Raw genomic sequence first — 24,764 nt, 5'->3', positions numbered from 1 at the left:
CCACACTTGTTACTTTACCCGATACCCAGTCTGGTGAGAGGACTGGTACCAAAGTCACGTCCGTGTCACGGGAGCGCTCTGTGCTGTAGACGGTTAGCATTGTCTTTGAGTCGTCCACTTAATGATCTCTGTCTCATTAAAGTGAAAAACCCACAGAGAACTGTCACCAACTCTACAGCTCCACTGAGCCTTTTAGCCTCTTTTGGCTCATTGTTTTGGTTTTGAATCACATTTACTGCTTTAATAGTGTCGTAGAGCTCTCAGCAGCCCCGTTTGTAGCAGTAGCAGGCTGCGGCTTTTATCACACCAGCTCTGATAAAAACCCGCTCAGCACCACTGACAGACGGGCGCAGTTAGACAGCGGCTGGTGAACACAGTGGAGCATTTAGCAGGTAGAGATTTTTCTTTTTCTTCTTTTTCAGCTGTTGAGACCAAAAACAGCTGAACGGAGGGGGAGTATTGGACTTCCATTCATCAGGTGGACAGAAACACAACTCCAAATGATTTTTTTTCTCAGCAAAACACTCAGCCAGCTCCACTTCTCTGCTGAGTATCCATTACTGACTGGGCCCAGGTCCAGGATCCCAAGGTGTCAGGAAGCCCCTGGTCCAGAGCCTGTGTCTAAACTGTTGATGTTTCTCACTAGAAAGTCAATCAAATGACCACAACATCATGGATGAATGGATTTTATATTGCAGGTGACGTGTTTTCTTACTGTACTTATTTTTATCTTAACTGTCCAAAGAGATGCTTAAACATCAACAACACACAGAAACAACTTTGAGAAAGAAGAAATTTATGGACATAAAAGTGAAACGACATATGTGGAAAAACTCTCACACCTACTCCATCAAACTGACAGCTGGCTTTAAAGCAAAGCAAATTATTAAAGTTATGAGTCACACTGAAGACATTTGCTGGTGAAATGTTTCTGTTCGTGAAGCTCAAATCGTTTCTCAGAGGTTGACTAATGACATCCAACAGTGAACATCTTTGTTGAATGGCTGTAGACGTTCTTACTTACTCATATATAGTATCTCCACAGTGTACATCTAAAAAGAGAGCCAACATGCAGCCTCCAGAGCTGTGGACTGCACACACCTTCCTGCCGGGCTTCATATGAAAAGCAGATGCAAATCGCTGCATCAGAAGCTGCAGCAGATCTCCGTCGCCATGGTGCTGTGTTGCCACGGCGTCGCCATGGGGACTCCGGGGTCACCGGTGATGAGATCACATCCCAGTGAGCCTCTTATGGGAGACCTTAATCCACTTATCATGCTGGCCACTGCAAACACACACACATACACCAAGGATAAGCAGGTATATGGGCCAAAGGAGAAGACTTTCACTGAGCTGTTGTTCTGCTGGAGGTCAGAGATCTGCTGGAGGTCAGTGACCACCTCATCAAAAAATGTACAATAACCTGTGACATGCCTTAAAAGCACAAGGGATCTACATTTAGGGCAACTTGCAAACTAGCTTCTGCTCCTAGCCACTGCAGCTTCCTTGTTGTCTGAAAATGATACCCAGGCCTGGATATGTCACTTGCTACCTGCGACTGACACTCTCCCATTGGCATTTAACAGATCTTGGTTATAAATTATGATGGTTACACATAAATTGCTGGATGATGTGTTGATGTTCAGCTGAGTTTTGGACACTGGCTGCGTTCCCAGCCCTGCGGTGGGGACAGCACAGACCGCTGATCGTACAGAGATCTGAAGTGTTTTAAAAGGTAAACTGCCAGATTAACTGCTATCAAAGCTGTTAGTGGAAGGTGAGATTCACACCCCTCAAATTCACACCACTCCTGGCAAACAGTGAGTGCTGGAACATCAAGAAATGCATCATGAAGAAATGATATGTTTCTCCTGGTGGCTCCAGTAGCTCATATAAAGTAGTTCTGCTATTTGCTGTATATCAGCCCTCATTCTTATTCATGTCACCCCTCAGGCTTTTCTGCACTGTGACCCCTTCAAATATAGGACTAATACCACAAATAAAACCCTTTGAGATGATACTGTCTGATGTTAAAGAGCCGTGACATTGGTGAAAACTCAACAACAAAAGGTCAGTGTATTTCTAATTGCTCCATCAATGGCTCTGCCCCTGCCAAGGAACATCTTCCCCCCCCTCTTATTCGCTCTCACCTTGGATAACTTCTCACAGCGCTGTCAATGGACAGATGCCATCGAGACAATTATCAGACCATTATGTGTCATTATCTGTTCCAAGGTACAATGGGAGCCATTTGGAGGAGGCCGTGCAAAAGTCTGACTGGTTTATTATCACAGTGGCTGGTTACATCAGGATTTGTACACTGCATTTCACTTTTCAGTCAGGCTGATGCTGTGCCTGTCCGAGGAATCGAACCTGTGAGGCCTCAGGTACAGGAGGCTCTGTGTGCAGTCGATTATTAAACCTGCCACCTGTTGCTAAAAACCTGTTCAAAGGAAAAGAGGACTTTATCAAGCCTTATTTAATTTATTAGCAGGAGAGCTGCCTAAATGAGGTCCTCTGTATTCCTAAATGTGTTTTGCAGATGAAAGGAATCAGAGCTGGAGTGGGTGTGTTGTTTGAATACTGAGGATCCACCTCAAAATCTGGCAGGAGGCAGACAGGCTGGCTTCCTACTGTCGTACATCCACCTACAGAAACAACTAAATGGTATGGAAACGCATTTTCTATGTTTGACTTTTACCACCCACTTTTCCACCAGTGCTCTTCTAGTGCTATTAAAAGATGCGTGAAAACATATGAACATGTAAAATAGTGACAGATTAGACTTTAGATCATTTTGGTGAGTTAGTTATTATATTATACTGGACGTACAGTTTTATTATTAAAGTTACATCATTAACAACAATTATGGCAGTGACGATGGTGCTAAAGACTAATGGTTGTATTAGGACTATTTTTATCCGTAATACTAATTAATAATAAAATGTGTTTATAATTACAATTAGACTTATGATGTGATATATGATATGATTTGATGCCCATGTTGCACTGCAAGCAGTAGGCCTTTTTAAAGCATTCGGTTCCAGTCTTAAGAAATAGCTGAATACACAGAAAGACAGGAAACCAGAAGGCAGTGAGACACGCAGTCACTCAGACAGTCAGACAGACAGGTCGCTCCAGAGGTGACCGGGGAATCCTGCTCTCTCCGTGCCTGCAGACAGAGCCTCCTCCTCGGCCACTGCTCCTCCTCCCCTCCCCTCCCTCTGCCCTGGTTGCGCGCTGGGGGATCCGACGACGTCACACAAGCACACACACACACACACACGCACGCAGACACACACATACACACGCCCTCTCTCTCTCTCTCTCTCTCTCTCTCACTCTCTCTCTCTCTGCCGCTTCGTCTCTCTCACTCTCTCTCCCTCTCCTCTATGCTGCTATTCTGGGAAGTGGCGCTTGGAATAACCCCCCGTGTGCGTATGAGTGTGTGTGTGCGTGTGTATGTGTCTCCTGATTTCACCCTCACACACGCACACATACACACTCACAGCACAGTCAGACGCACACACTGACTGTCTGTCTGACTGCAGCAGTGGAGCTCCGGCAGCAGAAATCCGGTCGGAAAGGATTCCTTCCATTTTTACGCGTAACTTTTCCTCCGTTGGCCGCGACGCTTCCACCGCTGCCCCTCGACTCTTGTGGATTTCTAACAACCGTCTGCTGGCTGTTTCTAACGGACGACCAGCGAGGTGTCAAGCCCACCCGGAATCGGATCTCCTGTCACCGGGTTTGCTTGTTGTCATTTTCGCACAGAGACGGAGACGCGCAGCCGGAGCGCAGACAGAAGGTAAGAGCAGGGAGGGAAAAACGAAACCTTACCGGACATATTCTCACACATATCACAGTGACAGCGGGCTTTTCTGCGCCATGACGGACATTATGGGCTGTTTTCATGGCACTTGATCTTTTGTTTAGCTTATAAGGGCAAAGCTATGCAGGGGGAATACCCCGGGCACGCATTGCATTGCATGCAGATTACCCGGGTTGCGTAATATCCTGAGGAATTTGCAGTAGCCTGCACGGCCAGGGTGGCTGCAAGGCCGGGGGAGAGCGATAGAGACTGGAGGGAGGGTGCTGGTTGATATGAAGCTGTGAAAGTGGAAGCCCGGATAGGTGCGATGGTGTGATTGTCGGTGTGTGGAAGGTCGATCTTCAGTAGGTTATGTGCAGCAACAAAGCAGCTCTGCCCGCATCTCGGTGGTTTGATTCACAGGGGTTCACCTGCAGATCCTCGTTATTCCTACGGCAGTGTCCGTATAACCCGCCGGGACTGTTCCAAAGTGAGTTTAAGCTGTGACCTTAGCGCACTCGCTTTGGTATTTCCTTGTTGCTGCTACAGTATGACCAGTGTGGCATTCCTCAGATGTTGAAATCGAGGCTTGTTGCCACAGTTTGTGCCGCTGTAGTTTAAATAGTATGTCACCAAAAATGAAAACTGTTTTAAGGGTGAGTTCTCTTTTTAAAAGGGAGTGACTTTATCTCATATGCTCATCGTTTGCTTCCTCTTTTTGTGTATATGTGTGTGTCTGTGTGTGTGTTTGTGTGTGTGTGTGTGTGTGTGTGTGTGTGTGTGTGTGTGTGTGTATGAGAGAGAGAGAGAGAGATGGTGGGTGGTGCGCTGGCTGGTTCCGGGAATGTTCCATGACGTGTTGCCGTCTAGAGAAGGGCCCCGGCCGGGGAGACTCCGACTCACGGCCCGGCCCTGCTCTGTCTCCCTGTGTCTGCCTCTCTCTTTAACCAGCCCGCTGATACTCATGTGCTGGAAAATATTTCGGTCGTTCTTCGCTGCAGTTTCAGGGAACAGATTTACAGCATTGAGCATCGTGTGTTACTGAGAGCCATAGACTTGTGATCTCTGTAATGAGGCTCTCTTCAGGGTACCTCCACCCTTCCACACAGAGGTCAGAGGTCAAAGGTGAGGGTCAGACAGTGCTATATTCAACAGGAGGTAGGGATCCTGCTCAAGGACAACGACAGCAGGCTGGGTGATTGACAGCATGAGGATCTGAAGTGCAGGTCTGAAACAGCTGAAGGACTCTGTGCTGCCCAGCTGCTGCCAGCATGAGTGTTTGGTTCTCAGTGCGATTCTTTGATGTTTAATGTGACACAGGAAACTGAAATAAAGGGCACATTTACAATGAAGCCCATAAAGATCAAGGATCAGCTTCTGCACCGATGCTTTCAGTAAGTAAATAGATAAATACATTAATTTGTAATAAGCGATAAGAAAGAAATTATTTATAAAACTAAAATGTGCATAAGAAAAAAAAAAAGAGTTTATTGTTACAGGCTTTACTGTCACATCTATGTGCTTCTCGCTCTTTGTTGGCAGAGAACGCAGCTAATTTTAAACAAGGACTGACACTGTAAAGATGGTATTTTTAGAAACAATGAATAGCTGTGTGCACTGCGAAGCAGCTACAGAAAAAGGAAGAAACAAAAGAGCTGTGAATTAAAGAGAAAAGCACCGCAGACGAATTCTGTGTTCCTGTTTACTGAAGCTGCTAAAGAAAAGCAATAACAGAAAGTTTTCCTGACTCTGTTTGTGGTGGTGATAAGGTTGTAATCCTGGAGCTGAAGGGATCATTGCAGTATGTATGCTGCTGTCAGAACACATGCGGGTGACTGCGCGCGTGCACGTGTCTGTGGTACGTGTGTGTGTGTGTGTGTGAGAATGTGCATGGGGAAAGGCCGACCTACGTACCATCTGTCTCACTGCCACCTCAGATGGTCATTGTGGTGTACTGCGTAGGAGCGAGCGTCCACACACACACACACACTGTTACCAGGGTGGATAGGCATACAGAGAATGTGCATGAGGTGTGAGTTGATTTTCTGCACTAAACAGTCAATTAATTTATTACTCTGGCCTCGTGGGAACTCTATATGTGTATGCATGTCTGTGTGAAGTACACTTACCGACATCTGACATACCACAACTCTACAAGCATCAGCCAGCAGGGCTGAAACGATCACCCCAGTTATTTGATCCCTGATTCAAATTCTATGCCTTGAAGAGTTTTGTCCTCATGGACAGGAACCTCTGCTTCTACAGATCTGACGCCGCGACGTGTGTCAACCTGTGAGAAATGAAAACAAACATTCGTGGTTGAAAATAGTGGAAAGGGAAAATGAGCAGAGAAAAAGAGAAAGAACAAGGTAAAAGGCTCAAATATACGAGACAGTTTTTAGAGTGTCTCAGTGTGGAAGTGGTCCGGCTGCTGCATGTGTCACACCGGCCTTTTAGGGCCAGTATTTACCTACGGTACGGCTAGCCTGCTAGCTTAGCTACTGCTAACGTATTAGACTAAGTCCATTTTACTTCAGTATCACTGGCTCAGGTGTACGTTGCTGCTGTCCTGGAAAAAGCACAGCAGCCTGTTTGGATTTTATTGTTGTAAGGATTCATTTCTCATGTTGGATTAATTAGATTTCATTTGTGTGTGTGTGTGTTTTGTGTGTATTCCTGATTGTAGCTGTTAGCCTCTCATCCTGTCCGTCTCTCTGTGTGTGCACGTTAGTTTGTTGCAGATGTGATAAGTTTGCATTTGCTGTCAATTAACTCACACACATCATGGCTGGAGAATTTGAAATGACTACAGATGTATGGCATGGTGTGATGAAGTAACACACACACACACTGCTGAGCTTTCTTTACAGCTTTGAATCTGTGTTGTGTAGAGTGTGTGTAGAGTGTGTTCAGTCTGCACATACATGACATCAGCTTTCAATAATCTGCTCCAGTGGACTGTTTTTGTTTTTTTTAAAAAGAGACAGTGAACACTAACATCCTGCGTCTCGTTCTCATACGTGATCACACATTTTCTACAAAAACCAGTCGACGTTTCCTCGTTGCGTTCTTGATTTTGCCAGCTCGTTTCATGTTAATTGGAACGTTTAGGCCTTTTCTGACGGTCTGTTAAATAAAACAGTTCATTTAAAAACACATTTTGGTTCACTAGCCTGTTGTTATCTTTAGTAAAATATATGCACCGTACTATGATTTAATAAAAATAAAACCTTGTACGTTCAGTTATTTAATTTAAGATTCAAAAGAGGAAACGTTGCTCCACTTTGTGTTGCGGCCTTCGTTGCCTCACCCAGTTTTTTTTATTGTAACATATGAGACACCTCATCGTTAACAAATAACACCTGCATTGCAACACGATGCACCTGCAACACAATAACACGCTGCTTAATGATTCTCCAGTATGAAGTGAGCGGCTTCTTCCAGAGAGCAATGAAATCAGAACAACTGAAGCTTCACCCTGAGCTGATCCACAGTTTGTCTCAGTGCGTCGAGCTGTGTGTGTGTGTGTGTGTGTGTGTGTGTGTGTGTGTGTGTGTGTGTGTGTGTGTGTGTGTGTGTGTGTGTGTGTGTGTGTGTGTGTGTGTGTGTGTGTGTGTGTGTGTGTGATCACCTGAGAGCTGGAGAGGAACCTGAGAGCGCTCCGTTGACCAAGGTCCTGACAGCGACGGCTAAATTATTAAGACACACACACACCTAATCAGTTGGATGACTGGCTTCTCCTGGTAAATTGCTCCCCTGTGGTTTGGTTTTATACCTGTTTGAACATACACGATGTTCACCTGCAGGAAAGGAGGAGCAGGAGAAAAGAGGGGAGGAAGAGCAAAGTTAGAGAGCAAGTGTGAGGAACCTACAGCAGGAGACGATGAGAGGAGATGAGGAGGAAAGAAGTTAAAGAACAAAAAACCGAGAAAGGGGAAGAGAGGAAACAGGAGGGGAGGAAAAGAAAGGAAACAAGAGGAGAAGAGAGGAAATGAGGTAAAGAAGAAGAGGAGTAGCAGAGAGCAGGAAGAGGAGAGGAGAAAGGCTGAGAGGTTTCCAAGCTGCACCAACAGAGGAGTGTGTCTGTTCTGTCAGCTGCTGACACACTTTTCATCTGAAGCAGTTTGCTCAGGGTGTGTGTGTGTGTGTGTGTGTGTGTGTGTGTGTGTGTGTGTGTCTTGTCCTCAGCTGTACAAAAGGAAACTCTCCCTCTCTCAGCTCCTACAAAAGCCAGCTGAGGACATTTTTCATCCCAGCGCCAATCGGTGATCACCTTGGTTCTGACTGACAGGTCTGTTGCTCCACACGAGCCAATCGCATGGCAGCTTTTTAACGAGAAGGGAAATATGATCGCTCTCCTTCGATTTTGCTTGCTCGAAAGAGTGTGTGTGTGTGTGTGTGTGTTTATGTGTGTGTTTGTTTGTGTGTGCAACAGGGAGAGAGGCTGATAATGTAACCCAACCTCTCTTTACTCAAAGGGAGGCACCGAGCTGTCAGGTGGGCTGTCTGTGTGTGTGTGTCTGTGTGTGCCTGTGTGTGTGTGTTTGGCTATTTAAATGAACACAGAGATGATGGAGAGATAGAGGGAGAGAGAGAGAGAGAGAGAGAGAGAGAGAGAGAGAGAGACCTTTACCCAAACTGGCCTACTTTCTCAACGGCTTGTAATTAGTCTCACTTCATGCATTTATGCATCAGACAGTGAAGCTAAATCAGTGTTTTGTAATCAGAAAATCCCAACTGCAACAGCTATTATCCGGTTTTCCCTTTACTGTGCACTGCCAGCATGCTGCGAGTGGATTCTGAATCCTACAGATACACATTCTGTACGCAGAGGAATGCTCAGCATGCAGCGTTTCTCCACACCGTGAGCAGACACGACCACTAAAGCTACGCTGAATGCTTTCAGGCCATTTGAATAACGCTGTGAAAGCTGTTGTTTTCCTCAGTGATGTATTAAAGGTGTAAGAGCAGGAAAAGCCTGTGGCCCTTAGCTCTTCATCTAACTCCGACAGCTTCTGCTTCTACCGTTCTTTCCTGCAATATTTAAAACCTCAGCTGTTCAGCCCTGTCGCTGCATGCACCAGATTCCGTTTCCTGTAAACCTGATGAGGATATGTTGTTGATGTCGGTGTTTGGAAACATGTTAAACCTGAACACATCAGTAAAACATGTTTGTTTTCTGCCCAAATATCCCAACCTGCAGCCTAATAAGCTGTTGTAGTGACTGTGGTGTTTTTAAAGCACAAACGCTGGGAGCAGAGGGAAGCGGCCTCTGTCAGAGGAGAAAGAATATACCTCCCAACTCATTTACATGTTGTTACGTGTTAGCTGGCAAGTTAGCCACCAATACATGAAAGACTCGCTTGGGATTTTTGAGTAAATAAAATGTACAACTGTTCATGAAGAGAAGAAACTGGGCCATTTAAGCTATTTTTAGCTGCTTACCGAGTAAGTTAAGTGTTCAGAAGCTCCGGCGTCTGTGATTTCTATTTCTGAAAGCGTGAAATAGATGAGATATATCTTGTAAATATGGTTTGTAGATTGTGAGAGGACACCTTTGACAGAGCTTGGTCAGTAGTTTCCATATTTGTGCTTAGCTTTGCTGCTAAACACCTGCTGGAACAACAAGCACAGGGATGAAGCTGATATCAGTTCTCTCATTTGACTCCTGGTTAGAAAACTAAACAGGTTTATTTAACTAAATACTGCAGTACTTAAGCACTAGTTAATTTAAACAATAACTGACTGATCAAATGTAGATGACATGACATGGCATCGTGTTTTCAGCAGCTCAGGTTCAGTATGATCAGAGAAAACGTTTCGGTTATCTTCTGCCAATCACCGGTAACTATCGGCATTTGATATCAGTCACTCTACAATCTACAGCCGCTGTTTTCACCACGCTCAACAGTCAAACGGCGACGAATACACACCACTGCCCCCGCAGAAATGAAACCAGAACAAAGATACGTCGCACTGACAAACTTGACTGTTCAGCTTTGAGTAAAGTGTGAAACTCTCACTTTCATGCTTCACCCATGTCTTCTGCGTGTATGTAAAACCCTGCTGGCATTTTCTGCTGGGGATGTCCAAAGGCATTCTGGGACCTGTAGGAAATCCAGGTGACGTACATGAGGCAGATTTGCGTAAAGGAGGTAAACCCAAAATGGCGAATTACAAAACCTCGTTATTAAATATCATCATCATCCACACAGACTGATGATGTGTTAGTGTAGTGTTACGTAGAGTATCTGAGGGGGATTTATTTATTTACTGTAACTGACATCTGAAAACGTATCTGTGGCACTTTATTTATCAAAATGAGTCAATGGGAAAGTGCTGGAAATTGGATGATAAAAATATGATAGATTCTTTTTTTTAAATTGAGTCATTTATGCTCTATTTTTTCTTTATTTTCTATTTGGTAGAAATATTTCCATAGCTGTCTTTGTTTATTGCTTTAACTGGTGTGTTTAAAAAGAAAAAACAGAGGTATTTTTCATTAAAAATCAATGGACAGTGGTAACTAACAGAACCCTAACAGAAAACCTTCAGCGTACATCGCTATGATGAACCACCGGACCCTGGTTCGTGCGCTGTTCCCAGCTTTTTCTGCCCGGTCTGTGAGAGCCAGCGGTGGTACAGTGAAAACACAGAGACAGTTAGTGCTGTGGGTTTAGGTTGAGTTATTTGCATATCCATACAAAAGATAAAAACACATCAGAAAATATCAGGGGTTGAAAAGAAATCCAATCTCAGCGGGTGAGACAGAACAGAAACCCCAATGGGCTTTAAAAAAAACACCCAAAAGAAAAAAAGTGACAAAAGAAAACTGAAAATCAAGATGACAAACGGATGACACGAGTGATCTGAGACTCTGAAACAGTGTGTCTTCTGCTTTTAGTTGTTTATTGTTGGATTCATCGAAGGGTTTGAAATGTCAATGTCAAACGCTCAGAATCCGCTAAGAAAACAACAGAGACTTTGGGGAATGAAGATGTGTTTTTAGAAATTTATGATTACAAACCACAGGATCAGTGTGTCACTGCTGTTGTTGGGGAGATTTTACAAAAACAACGCTGCTCTTTTCTTATTTTCCTGACAGATTTAAATACGACATTGATATTATATGTTCAGAGAGTCTCGAGCCTTTTGACCTTTAAAACTATATATATATATATATATATATATATATATATAGTTGGGGTTTTTTTTGCGCACTATGGGAATTTGAAAAACATGATGAGACCATGAAATACCTAAAAACCATACCAGCAGTGTGTTGCATGTAGAGATGTGCCGGGACTCAGCACGAGTCGCAGCCATGTTGTATGCACATGGTCATGTAGTACACAGAGTGTGTTTACAACAGGTGGATTTACTTTAACATGCTACACGTCTTTATCCTGTTCTCTGTCTCTTTGTCCCCAGGGGCTGTGACCTGTTGTGGACTTGCTAAACTGGACCAGGGGGTAAACAGTTACACCAGGTAGGATCTGCAAGACTGGGTGTGTGTGTGTGGTGGTTATAGCTTGCAGTCATACACAATAAGTGTAATATAGGTAGACAGAGTTAACATTTGACAGGAAAAGAAGATCCATCAACTGGGTCACATTAAGTTTTGATCAGCGGAGATGAACTGACTTTATGCAGCAAAGTTGTCAGTGTGAAGTCTAACTTGAGCGTGGATGTTGTAGTAATGAGTTAGCTGGTCAGTCAAGGTGAAAGCTAAAGTTGGAAAACTGACAAAATGTTTTAGAACAGATAAGAAACATAAATATAAGTTTTAAAAAAAACTTAAAATGGAGTAAAACTTTGTTTTTGTAAATGATTTGTTGGTAGAATGTGGTTTCGGTGTAGAGAAAAATTTCACCCTAAGATTAAATTAAACCACTGAAAAGAAAGTAGGTGAGTTTAACTAGTTACTTAAGGTGAAATCTTCCCACAGAAAATGAGAGCGCCCAAAAAACATGGAGAAAATGGAAGGAAAAGACCTTCTTTGTGATAATCACCATCATTATGATTTAAAATGGCTGATGCTTTTGTCATGGGCGAGAGTGGGAGAGGCTCACACAGAGAAACAGACGGTAAGACAAGGAGCGAGTTGAGCTGTAGTCATTTAACCAGAATTACTCTTGCTGTTTTTTTCCTGGCTGGTTGCCGGGGCAACCGGCCAGCTTCGTTACCGGAGGTGTCACCTCAGCTGGGAGTGTAAATGAAAAAGCTCACTTTAATGGTCCTGCTGGCTGCCAGCATGTGAAGTTTCTGTAGACCTGTTCCCCTTCACGTGCTCGAACCCTTCTCCCTGTGCACACTGGAGGTTACTACCTGCAATAACCCGTCTGCTGTTTGTTTAGAGACGCCGCAGTGTTCGTGTCAGAATAACTTTATTTCTTCTTGAAACTGAAAATGTTTATCAGCAAAGTGCAAAACACAAAGAAAATGTCTGAAAACACTTGATGGTCCCTGGTCGTGGATTTAATGATGTTCAGTTTTAATGAAGTTCAGCAGTTTAGTTCATGTTTTATATCCAAGAAGGGCCAACAGTGACACCAAGAACAGGATAAGCTGCATTTTCTATGTAACAGTAGAAGAAACAGCGTATTGTGTGAGTCTGTGTGTGTGTGTGTGTGTGTCAGTGGTGTCACTTCCTCTTCCTGTGTGGCAGACAGCTTCATATCAAGGATGAGGTGAACTATGCCATCCCAACACCCTCTGCCTTTCTCTATCTTTCCCTCACTCTCACATCATTCCCTCTTCTATATATGTTTTCACCCACAACTCTGTGTGTGTGTGTGTGTGTGTGTGTGTGTGTGTGTGTGTGTGTGTGTGTGTGTGTGTGTGTGTGTGTGTGTGTGTGTGTGTGTGTGTGTGTGTGTGTGTGTGTGTGTGTGTGTGTGTGTGTGTGTGTGTGTGGTTGAGTCAGACAGTACACAGAAATAGATCATGTAAAGCAGAGATTACTATCTGCACCTCAAAGCACAAACGTGTGGGCCTTTTAAACTTCATCCAGTGTCATCTCTGTGAAACACACACAGTCATGCACACAGACACACACGTACACACACACACACACGCAGTCATGCACACACATAGACACAGCAGAAAACATGCACAGGATGTGCATCAGTGCCTGCAGACTGTGCACATGCTGTAAAATGCACATACTGTGTGTGTTCGGTGGGTTATGAGGACATAGGATGTGACAAATGTCAGCGGCTGCTCCAAACTGCATCAAGCTGTACAGACAGACAGACAGAGACAGTCAGACAGTATGGACTCATGCACATCCACGTTTTTATGTGCAGTTAGAATTTAAGCCCAGAAAAAGTGACTGAAGGCGCCAGGTTTCCCCACTCGTTTATTCAGGTTTCTCCTTTAATTCGTCATCTCCTGAAATATGCAAAAAGCATGAAAAACTACAACATGCAACAACAGAAACAGACAGAAGGACAGTTTTGTAAGATAAATAAAAAAAAACAACCAAAAAAAGACAAAAAGAGAGAGACAGAAATGTCCAAACAGCTGAACAGCAACAAGATCCAAAGACTGACTTAAAAAAAACATGAAAAATAACTGAAAAAAAAAGAGTGAAAAAGAGAGAGAGGGATGGGGGACCAAATGGACACGGGCACCATGGTAACCACAGAGTTGGTACGTTGATCAGTAAACTGAAAATGAAAAAAAAACAGTAGTGGACACTGAGCCAATGAGAGCTTCACATCGGTCTCTGTTCACTGACCAGGAAGTGACTGAAACACACACACACACATACACACACGCATTCACATCCACTCCCACACAATAGTATGTTCTTTAAAAAAAAGAGTGTTAAAAAAAAAAGGCTGGAGGTGAAGTGGAAGAAGAATTGTATGTTCTGTTGCCATGACGACCACGGTTTGGTACGATGGATGCAAGCTGTGCCCTTGACAGCATCACGTGGAGAGGGAGTTGTATATGTACATGCAGACACGCATGCTCACACACACACACAGACACACACAAAGACACACAGTGATGATCGTGTGTATTGACGAACAGCTGTGTCTAAATGAATGGCCTCTGAGTGAGCATCTCCCCCCCCTCCCCCCTCACACCTTCTCCCTCTAAATGTGTGTGCATGCTCATGTGTGTGCGTGAGACAAAGATAACAGAGCGGCAGAATTTGAATAGCATTATGGGATATGGCTGTTGCCGAGACAACAGCAGTTAGTTTGGTTCCCATTTCCTCCAGGTACCCAGAAGTCCAGTGGCCTCTTTGTTTGTTAATTCAAATCACAGGGAAAGCAGTGTGTGTCTGTGTGTGTATGTTTGTGTGTGTGTCTGTGTGTGTGTGTGTGTGTGTGTGTAAATGACCTTCTATAGTTGTGTGGACAAATTTTAGTTCAAAGCCATCATTGTGAGGACATTGTGACCTGTCCTCACAACTTAGGGAATCAGGGTCATAGGCTAGGAAATGCCTTATGAGAGGGTGAGTGTCCTCACAAGACTGATGAATGTGTGTGTGTGTGTGTGTGTGTGAGTACCGTGCAGTACAATAAGGAGCTTTGGTTTCGCTTCCGCATCGTTCCTCATGCAAATGACGGCTTTGTTGCTTCTGCAGCCTGCACACTTCCTCTAGATGCTCTATATGTATGTGTACGTGTGTGTGTGCCTGTGTGTGTGCCTGTGTGTGTATGTGAGGAAGAGTGTGTGAGAGGGTGTATATGAGTGAGACTATACTCTGTATAAGTGGTTCGGTTTGTGCCATGTATTTGCATTGGTCTATGAATGTTTAATCTATGTCAGTGATAAGCGTGTGTAAATGGTTGTGTGTGTCTGTGTGTGTGTGCTTGTACATCCCAGTGACACTGTATGTTGTGTTTATCTGTGTGTACCTCTGTGTTCTGTGTACATGGTTGTCTTACCAGCGTTGTTTCCAGTGCTTAGTGCTTCTCTACTCAGCCACGGTTTCCACGCACAGTCACAGCAGTAATAACAGTAATAAACCACAGTAACAAACAGTAATAACACGACTGAGAGTCTTCAGCCGTGCTAGCGGGTCTGTCAGGCTGCACTTTGAGCTAAATGCTAATGTCAGCACGCAGACATGCTCACCGTTTACCATGGCCGTGGTAGCTGGTGGCGTGTTAGCATGCTGAGGCTGATGGGAGTGCCATTAGTTAGCAGTATTGCACAAATTGAAATTTCAGCTGAACAGCAGCCGTGTTGCTCGGGCTCAGTGTTTCTCACCTTTCACTGTGAATTGATCCACATGAGCAAACTGACTTTTCACGGCCGAAGCCAACAGTGACAACAGGACGCGACTTCACAGCACGTGCAGTGAAACGTTTTTCAAACCAACGTGTTCAGCGTTTAAAAATTTTAATCACCGAATGTGATGTTTGAACGTGGGGTTTCAAATGTTTCCGTGAATTTCGGATTTGCCGTTCATTCAGACTGAATAGGAAGTGGATTTCTGTCTTCATTCATAAATCTGACCTTCAGGGTGTTTTTTTTTTGTGAAGCCAGAGCATCACTGGTGACTGCAGGATGACGTGGAGACCCATCAGCTGAACAATCATTCAGACGAACACAGGATGTTTGTGGGAGGAGAGATGGAGTGATGAATGGAGGGAGGACAAGGTCAAGAGGTGGGAGGAGGGATTGTAATTAGGTGTTGTCACCTCCTCCGCCTTCACTCGGCTTCCGTCCCTTTCAGCACCCCTCACTCTGTCACCTTTCCTTCTCCCTTCTCCCCCCTTACCTGCTTCAGTCTTTTCTTTCTCATCCTGGCCTCTCTCCTTTCTGTTCATCCCTGTTTATCTTTATCCTTCCATCCTTTCCTCCCTCTCATTCATGGTTTCCCTTGCTCCATCTCCTTTCATTCCGCCCTTGTCCTATTTCCTTGTCCCTCCTCTGTTCTTTCATACCTTTTCCAGGCTTTTCTTTCCTGTCTCATCCTTCCATCCCATCTTTTTGTCATCATCCATCTCTTCCTTCCTTCATTTACTTTTTCTCCCTCTCTTCTCTTTCCGTCTCTATCCTTGCCTTCCTTCACAGTTTCTCCCTCCCTCATTTTCATCCTTTACCTCTAAATCCTCCGTCTCTTTTCTTTCCATTCTACTCTTCTATCCCTCCTTCCTTTCCCGTTCCTCCGATTTCCACTTTTGCTGTTTCTCCCTTTCCCCCTTCCTCTGCTCCTCCACTCCCTCACTCCATCATCGCGCCCTTGCCTCTTCACCTCGCTCTCCCCTCCTGTCATTTCCCCCCTGCCTTCATCTTTTCATCACTCCCTCCATTCCTCCATGATCTCCTCTGCCAGGGAGGAACAGGTGGCTCGCCTCTGCTGTGCCACTCGGTGGCTTCCTGCCCGACACAGAGAGAAAGATGGAGAGATAGAGAGAGGGAGGGAGAGATTGTGGCCCATGTCAGTGCCCTGGCTCTCAGGCTTGTAACATGTGACGGACGGAAGGAGGAGGAGCGGGAGGAAGTGGAAAAGGAGGAGGAGGAGGAGGGGTCCGACTGAAGGCTATGATTTTCTAGACTGAGAGAGAGAAAGAGAGCAGCAGGTGCTTCAGTTTGAAGCACTTGTACAGACGCACACATGCACTTAAAGATTAGAGTCACTAAGATATTTCTGTGCCCACACCAGCATGACTTCATTTCCTGTTCTCACGCAGCAAATCAACACACTCAAGAGCCGCTGGTGTGTCTCTCAGCCATTTTTTAACCCATCAAAATTAGCGAAACGCTCTAATTGTCTTACCTTCTCTCCGACCTCTACTCATTTTTCATCTCCTCCCTTGCTCTTATTCCTCTCTACCATCTTTCCTCCCGTTGCCTGATCTTTATGTCTTTTTTATTATGAAACATTCATTTTTAAAGAATTCTAGTGAATGCATTTAGGAACGAGAGCCAGATGTCGTCAGAAAATCAAAAAGCATCCCTCCCAAATAACATGTTTTTTTTTAAACATATTCTCTTCTCTCATGTCCTCTCCTCTCATCTATTTTTATTCTCTTCCTTTAATCTTAATCTCATGCTGCAGTTTCTAAAATTGACGTATTTGGGAAAACAGGGGATTGGGCTTGTTCCGGTAGCCGCTAGGATTAGCCACTGCTACTAGCAGAGCTAGCCATCTCCGGAGCTAACTCCATATGCATGGCATTAAGACTGATTAGCTCCACGCTAGCTCACTCACTCTCAGGGTATTAAGGCTTAAAAGCTAGCACAGCTGGCTAGCACCTCGCGCCTCCCGTCCGTCATGCGACGGGGATTAGCACATGCTAACGACGGTTAGCGCTGAGAGCGGCCTTGCAGACTAAGAATTAGCGTTTTAAAGAGGGGAAGTAAATCTGACGTGACCTGAAAACACACTCCCTCTGAATTTTTTTTTAAGTCTGTCTGCTCTGCAGTCATAAGTGTTTAAGTGTGGAGAAATGTATGCTATATATATAATACCTGGATAAGGATTTTACAGCTTTCAGTGAGGTACCTCTTAGCAAACCATTACCCAACACCAGAGGGCTGTGGCTTCACTGGGGAGCTGCCAGTTTGAACGCACGGACCAGTAAAGCTGAGGAAGAAGCATTCATGGCTTTTAGTCAAAAATTTTTCTTCATACTTTTACACCAGTCACGGGATTAAATGCTTCTCTGTAGGTTGACAAAACCCTACCGCCCTTTTTCTTATACAGTAAAACCCTTTGAAGCTCTCACCGGATAAACTCTGAAATCCATCATGGCCGAGCTAAAATCAAAACTGTTTCTCTTTGGCATTTTTTTTCAAGATGAACCACAAAGTTTGCACTGGAAGAAATTTAAGAAATACTCTAAAAATCAGAGGACTGCTGCTGCAGTCTTTGGATTTTTTTTTACAATAGATTCTGATGGCGACCTAGAGTCCTGGCAAAAAAAATGTGTCTAAGAGAATCCAAATAACCTCTCCAGAAACCTAACTATGATGGCTGGAGTCCTCCGACAGAAACCAGGATGTTGTGGCCTTTGATTACCCTCTGCCCTGCAGTTACATCTTCTACATGAAGTACATAGGGTTTAGAAACAACATGAAATTTTAAGTGAAAGGACAAATTTTTTATTGTCACTCTTGTTTTTTTATAACTGTAAATCAGCTGGAGAAGAAAACAGCAGAGCCCGGTATTAAACGTGGTCCATCACTTCGGAGGCTCAGTACAGAGATGACAGAAAGTGACTGAATGTCGAGGTTTTATTAACATGTCTGCACAGACAGAGAGAGAAACCTGGATAATGTTCTGATTATGAAAACACAGCGGTTTCTCACTGTACAGATACACATTGTCATATCCACTAGATGATCAGAAACCAGAATAAGACTGAAAACTAGGAAGCTAGTGTGCATGTAAATTTACTCATCTCTGTAGTACACAGCTCTGATGTTCTTTTATTTTTATTATCACTTCACGTGCGGATTAATTAATCTTTGTGTCTGTAAAATGTCAGAAAACTCCCCGTTACAGTTTCCTATCACTCAAGTTGATAAAATCATCATAAAGTCATAAAGTCATAAAATATCTTTTTTTGTCAAACCAACGGGAACAACGAGATATTCATGTTTACTCACTAACGAAGCTTCGTATTTGAATCAGCCGATGTTTGGCATTTTGCCTGAAAAATGACTAGAAGATGATTTGATTATAGTAGTTATATTTTGTCAATCAACAAATCAATGACTCTACTAATCACTGCAGCTCTACAGACAGTGGAGAAGTGGATTATACAGAGGTTTCCACAGACATTTTCAAAGGCCGCTAAAAGGCCAGTGATGCCTCTGCTGTTTGCCCGCCCTGCTCCTTCTTTTACAGCTCTTTGACAGTTGGCTAACATCGTCTCCTTGTGTTTAAGGTTTTATATCGGAATATTTTTTTTACGCAGAGCTGTCACAGTCAATTATCACCAATGCGTTACAGAGCTCTCCGCTTTCCCGCAAACCCCTGGATCGAGCATTTGTCTGTCCGCCTTTGAAATTCATCCTCTTTTACAAACAGTTCCACGTCCAAATGGAGATTCCTTTCAAACTGATATTTTTCCATCTAATATTTGAAAAACATGCAGTTTTCTCTTTTTTTTTTTTGGACAGATGTGATAAGTGAACGTGTGAAATTATCTTGCTCTGTATTTTTATTGATAAAATAATTTCAAAATGTCACTTTTTTATTCCAGAAATCTAATAGTGTGATTCTGCTCTTCACATTCACTGGAAGCATCTCTCACTCCGTCAGGTTTTTCCCCTCTTACTCTCCGACTCTTGCTCTTTTCATCCTCGAGTGTTGCTCTCCTTCATTTTTCACAGCCATCCCTCCATCCATGCCTCCCTCTTATATCTCCGTCCCTTCACCTCCTGTTTCATCCCGCACTCAGTCTGATCCCCCTCTCTCCTCCCTCCTCCTCCTCTTCAAAGCTCTGTCTATCTGTCTCTGGATTCAACCCTCCCCTCCCTTTCATCCCCCTCTCCTCTCTGTTCTCATCCTGTCTCGACTCGTCTCCTCCCTGTTCGTCTCCTCTCTGATGTGCTCCTCTCTTCTTTCCTCTCCCTTCTTCTCCTCCTCTTCTCCTCTCTTTGGTTTTTGCCTCTCGTTTCTTCTCCTCTTTACTTCCTGCTTATCTGCTTTCCTTTCTTTCTAATCTACTCTCTTCTCCTCTTCCTCTTTAGTTTTTCTTTCTCCTTCCCCAGTCCTCTCTCCTTTCCTCCACCTGTCCATCTTGTCCATTTCTCTCATCTGTCTCCTCTCCCTTTCCTCTTTCCTCCGCTCCTTATTTTCACCTCCCCTCTTTGCTTTTCTAGGATTTTCTTCAGTGTCCCCTCCTTCATTTTCTCCCCCTCCTCTTTTCTCAGCACCTCTTTTTTCTTGCCCTTTTCTACTCTTGATGCTTGTCTCCGGTTCTACTCCTTTTCTGCTCTTCCCTCATCTCCTTTCCTCCTCCTTACCCCTTCTCTTGTCTTTTCCTCTTTCTGCCTTCTGCCTCCCCTATTTACTTCTCTCATTTCTCTCTTTCAAGCTTTCCTTTTGTCTTCCCTCCTTCCTTTTTGTCTTCCTTTGCTACTTTCTCCTCACCCTTCCCCTACCTTTTCTCTCTCCTTCCATCATCTTCTCTTTCCTCGTGCTCCTCTCCCATCTTTTCCTCTGCCCTCCTCACTTTTCTCCATCCTTAACTTCTTTCTCCTCCTCCTTTTTCCTCCCTTATCCCTTCTTCTTCATCATCTCTCCTCTCCTATGTTATCTCTCCCCTCCTCTCCACATTTCCTCTTTCATCCCGATGCACCAAAATAAAATCCAGAAATTCAAAACAGATCCTCCTTTTTCTTTCAGCTGTCAGTTTCTCTCTGTCCCTCTCTTCAGTTTCAGTCTTTTAACTGATGAAGCACGAGGCGAAATTAGAAGACATATATTCAGTGTTTGTTTTGAAAGTACCTGTACCTGATGTGTGTTTCCATGCTGTGACACACTCAGACATGCAAACACACACACACTATGACGGTGTCAGTGACAGGATTTGGCTAACAACTCAGTGATATTAGACCTCTCTGTTAACTGAAACTACACAGGAGGATCAGAGGCAGCTGTCAGACGTCTGTGTGTGTGATCTCTCGTTAGACTGTCTTAATGTCATCAGCAGATTTTGCTCTGTACTCCATCTATCTAATTCCCACTGGATACTGAACGCAGAGAGGTTCAGCTGAGGGCCAGAAATATCTATGCAAATATATTCAGATAAGTCTCATTTTTCAAAAAAAAAAAAAAAAATGTAAATATGGAGATGTCCCTTCCAAAATCATGATTGTTGGCATCAAAGCAAAGCACGTTATGAGTTACCTGAAAGCATTTCATTTAAAAATGCTCCAGTTTCCGTGGAAAGAATTACACACACATTTGTAAAATACCAAAACAGCAAGTGACAGGTGAAAATCGAAATTATCTGCAATTAGCACTTAGATGATCATCTTTCCATATTGACACATGATACAGGAAGTTTAGCGGGAACCTAAAAAACATTTTGACATGTCATAGCAGGAAATGCAAAGGTGAAACAAATTTCATCAACGAAGGCTCAGTTCCTTCAGGTGTCCCAGAAAAACCATGACACTGAGCCAGAGTCCACTATACCATGTGTTTTTAAATTCCACGGTCATATTCTAAGTGGGAAATTGGTGGTAGGATTTTATTCAAAAGCTTTTGTGAAGTTTTATGTAAAATACAGGTGTTTTAACAGAACCTGGGTGACAAACAGCAGAGATAATAATAATTTCCTTGATAAATAATAAATGATTTGAATGATTAACCCAGGTCTGGTCTTTGTATCACCCACGTGAAAAAAAGAAAAAAGCTCTTAAGGTGCTTTTCCAAAAAACGTTCCAGGAACTTTAATTTCCCAAGAGCTAATGTTCAAGATTTGTGTTTGCGCAGCAGGATCAAAGTCCCGGGCTGACAAAGCAAAGGATCAAAACTGACGTATCAGAAGTGCGACAGTTGCATTTCTCATGATTTGTACTTAAAACCCGGTTTTCATCGTCGTTCTTGTCCCGCTGCATCCTGATTTGTGTCGGCCGCAAATGATATACATAGTAGTGTTGACATACTGACCTGTATAATAACAACAGCGACGACCATTTTCTTTGTGATGACTGGAGTTTCAGTGTAAGCAGTAAAATCTGCATCTGGTCTTTTTCGCCACAGCTGGGGTCCATGTCTCTTAGTGTGTTATTGTTTTTCTCTTTCAGGGATTTTATAGTTTCACAGCTTTTGTGTGTTTACATGTCAGAAATCAGCAGCTCTCGACAGCTTTGTGTGTTTATTTTGGCACTGAAACTGAGATTCCCATACTGTGCATACCCTTGTTTATGTATTTCTAGTATATGTATATATATATGTGTGTATATATAGTAATATGTACTGGCACTTCATACTCATAGACGCACATTCACACATGCAGACACATGTATATACGCGTACAGAGTCAGACGTGCTGTGCATGAACCCACTCACACTCCCGTTTGGTTTTCGCTCTCTTCACCAAACCAAACACTGTAATTTATCTCCATCTCTCTCTCAGTCCAACCTCAGGCCATTAAAGGTTTCCCGTTCGGTTTGCGGCGGGCAGAAATGTCAGAGCTGTGGATTCCAGCGCCGGGCAGAGAGGCTGCTATGTGGTGGCAGATTGCTATGCTATATGTGTTATGTTTCTGTCCGTGGGGTGCTGCTTTTTTAGGCAGCGAGTGTGTATATTGAAGTGAAGGCCGCTTGGGCCTGATGGTCTGAGCTGAACTTAGCTGAGAGAATCTGACAAGAACAGAAAACGCTTTCCCACCTGTGAGGTTTGCTTCGTGCACGGACGCTTCTACACTCTTAAAATCCTTTTTAACACCACCAACAACAAAAGCTCTTCAGCTCACACACTTTGAATAACATGGCTGATTTGTTTTGTGTCTTAGTTGCAAATCTGATCACAGAGAAGTCCGAGTATCACACAGTTAAAAGAAAAATATTCCTTAAACCACCAACTTACACTGAACTTAAAATAGTCTCAACACAGGGAAGCTGTTGTAGAGCTTTTGATTAGATCACATGACCAGAATCCAAAAGGCTCTGGCCTTTTCTCTCTTGACTATCACCACCACTCTCCGTACACCCACGGGAATAGCTGAAAGGCATTCTGGGAAATGTAGGAACTCGTTAAAGTTATTAGGTTGAGAGAAAGTCCACTAACACATCAACAGATGAGTTTTGTTCCCTGTGTCGGAGCTGGAAACAGACGCTTCAGGCTGGATGTGTATTTGTGTGTGAATGTGAACTTTCCCTGGAAATAAAAAATATTTAAAACAAAAATAGTCACCTGATTCTGCTTCTCTCTACCCTAACCCTTTTTATAAATAAATCATTCTAACACGTTAGCTGACATCAAGGAAAATTTGCTCTGTCTCTCCATCTTCTTATCTTTTACAGTCATCCCCTGTTTTCTTTCCATCTGTCTCCTCTCCTCTCATCTATTCTCCTCTCCTCTCTTCTCCTCTCCTCTCTTCTCCTTTCCTCTCCTCTCCTCTCTTCTCCTTTCCTCTCCTCTCTTCTCCTCTCCTCTCCTCTTGTTTCTCAGATGCTGCTCAGGGCCAGAGGAGTTATATTTAGCTCTCCTCTCCTCCTCCCTCTGTTTCTGTGTTTTGCCCCTGCAAAGATGGCTTCATTAGCCATAGACCTCAGCATAACACACACACACACACACACACACACACACACTAGGGTAGAGAAGGGGATAGAGTCTGTTACGTAAGAGTTTCTCTTATATAATTTGATGCATATTTGATGCTGAATGGTGCAGTGGCAATGCAGAAAGCTGTGTGTGTGTGCATGTGCGTGTGCGTGCGTGCGTGTGTGTGTGTGTGTGTGTGTGTGTGTGTGTGTGTGTGTGTGTGTGTGTGTGTGTGTGTGTGTGTGTGTGTGTGTGTGTGTGTGTGTGTGTGTGTGTGTGTGTGTGAGGAAAGCCAGATTTTTACTCTTTGGCCTCTCCTCTCCCTCCCTGAGCTGTTGCGTCACAGGGAAAGCTAAAGGTGAATGGGCAGTCAGAACTAGGAGAGAGAGAGAGAGTGTGTTCTCGTCTTTTTCTCTTTTCTCTCCATTTCCTGCTCTGTGATCGATGTGAATTTAATAAGAGGAATCAGTGAAGGTTAATGGCTTTTACCCGGATTAACCTCATCGATGCACTTCATCAGAAGTCAGTCATGGTGCGGTGCCATAATGGAGCCCGTGCTGTAGGAAGGAGCGCAGACATTTAATTTTTACGTTACTTAGCTGTTTGGATGATATCAGTTTTATGTTGTGTCACTGTGTTATACTTTCTCTCTGTGGGGAAAGAAACATAAGCTCTACACAGATAATATATAAGTCTTATCGTTTTATCAGTCTTGGAAATCTCTGGTCAGCTGACCATGGTTGGTAACCACAGGGCTGAGAAACTGTAACACATTACTGTAGTGTCTCAACTTTTTTTTTATTAAAATCACCAAATTGCTGATTTGGATTCACTGAAGCACTACTCTTCCCACGCCGCCTTAATCAACCTTTCCCAACATGCTTCAAGCTTTCCGGGTGTCCGGGTCTCAAATCTGCGCTCTGACGGTAAACAACCTGTTTTGTTTTGTATTTTGTCGGGAAGCGGTGGGTGACTCGTCAGCTGAGTTGTCCTCCTTTGCTTGATTGTTTTTTCCTTCTTTTAATTTTTCAGAGGAAGTGAGTCGTGGTGAGGTCGGATTCAGAAGCAGCTGAAACAAAGATGACAAAGTAAATAAAGTAAATAAAAAATAAATAATGTCCACCTGCAAAGATTGAAACTCGAATCTATTTTTACTATTCGCAGCAGCGTTTGTTCCTTTAAAGAAAACACACTTAGCTATCTTGTTACTGAGTGTGACAGAGTGTGTGTTTGTGTCTGGCAGGTTGACACACAGTTGAAATTGTGTGAATCCAGCCGCACACTGCATCAGATACCATCCGACAGCCAGCTAGCCGTGCTATCTGAGCTAATTTCCTGCTGCTAACAGGAAGGCTGCCCTTCTGGTGACATTGGTGTAACGCTGGAATCCTTCCCCCCCCCCCCCCCGTGCAGTCGCTGCCAGATAATGAGGTTGCGTAACAGTTAAACTCTTCCCTGTGTTGTTAATATCGATTAGCCCGCTCCATCTGACGTACAACAGACACACACAGGGCGCTCTGTTGCCAGTCCATCAGCTGGCAGATCAATCAGAGCCTAATGAGATAAACGAGCTCACTAATTAGTTAACGAACCGCTGGCTGACTGACTGACACAAGCGCACACGGAGCCAGCCTGGCAGCCTCTCCTCCTGTCAGCTCAGGGGAAGAGAAGGAAAGAAGGTTCCTTAACAAAATTCAGTTCAGTGCAATTTGATCTTTGAAAGCATCATTTGGTTAAACAAGAATTTATTG

The 24,764-nt window shown here is 43.8% G+C and overlaps 1 protein-coding gene across 1 annotated transcript in view; it reads left to right on the top strand.

Annotated features, from left to right (window-relative positions):
- Positions 1–3,411: 3,411 nt before the first annotated feature.
- Positions 3,412–24,764, top strand: part of hivep2a (HIVEP zinc finger 2a) — an 88,183-nt gene continuing 66,830 nt past the window's right edge. Inside the window, exons 1-2 of the mRNA XM_041065180.1 lie at positions 3,412–3,808; positions 11,243–11,300. The gene's annotated coding sequence lies outside the window, so the exon portion shown is untranslated. The remainder of the gene's footprint in view (positions 3,809–11,242; positions 11,301–24,764) is intronic.

Source organism: Toxotes jaculatrix, chromosome 19, assembly GCF_017976425.1.
Source record: "Toxotes jaculatrix isolate fToxJac2 chromosome 19, fToxJac2.pri, whole genome shotgun sequence".
NCBI classification, from domain to species: Eukaryota; Metazoa; Chordata; class Actinopteri; family Toxotidae; genus Toxotes; species Toxotes jaculatrix.
This window is presented reverse-complemented; position numbering and strand designations above follow the sequence as displayed.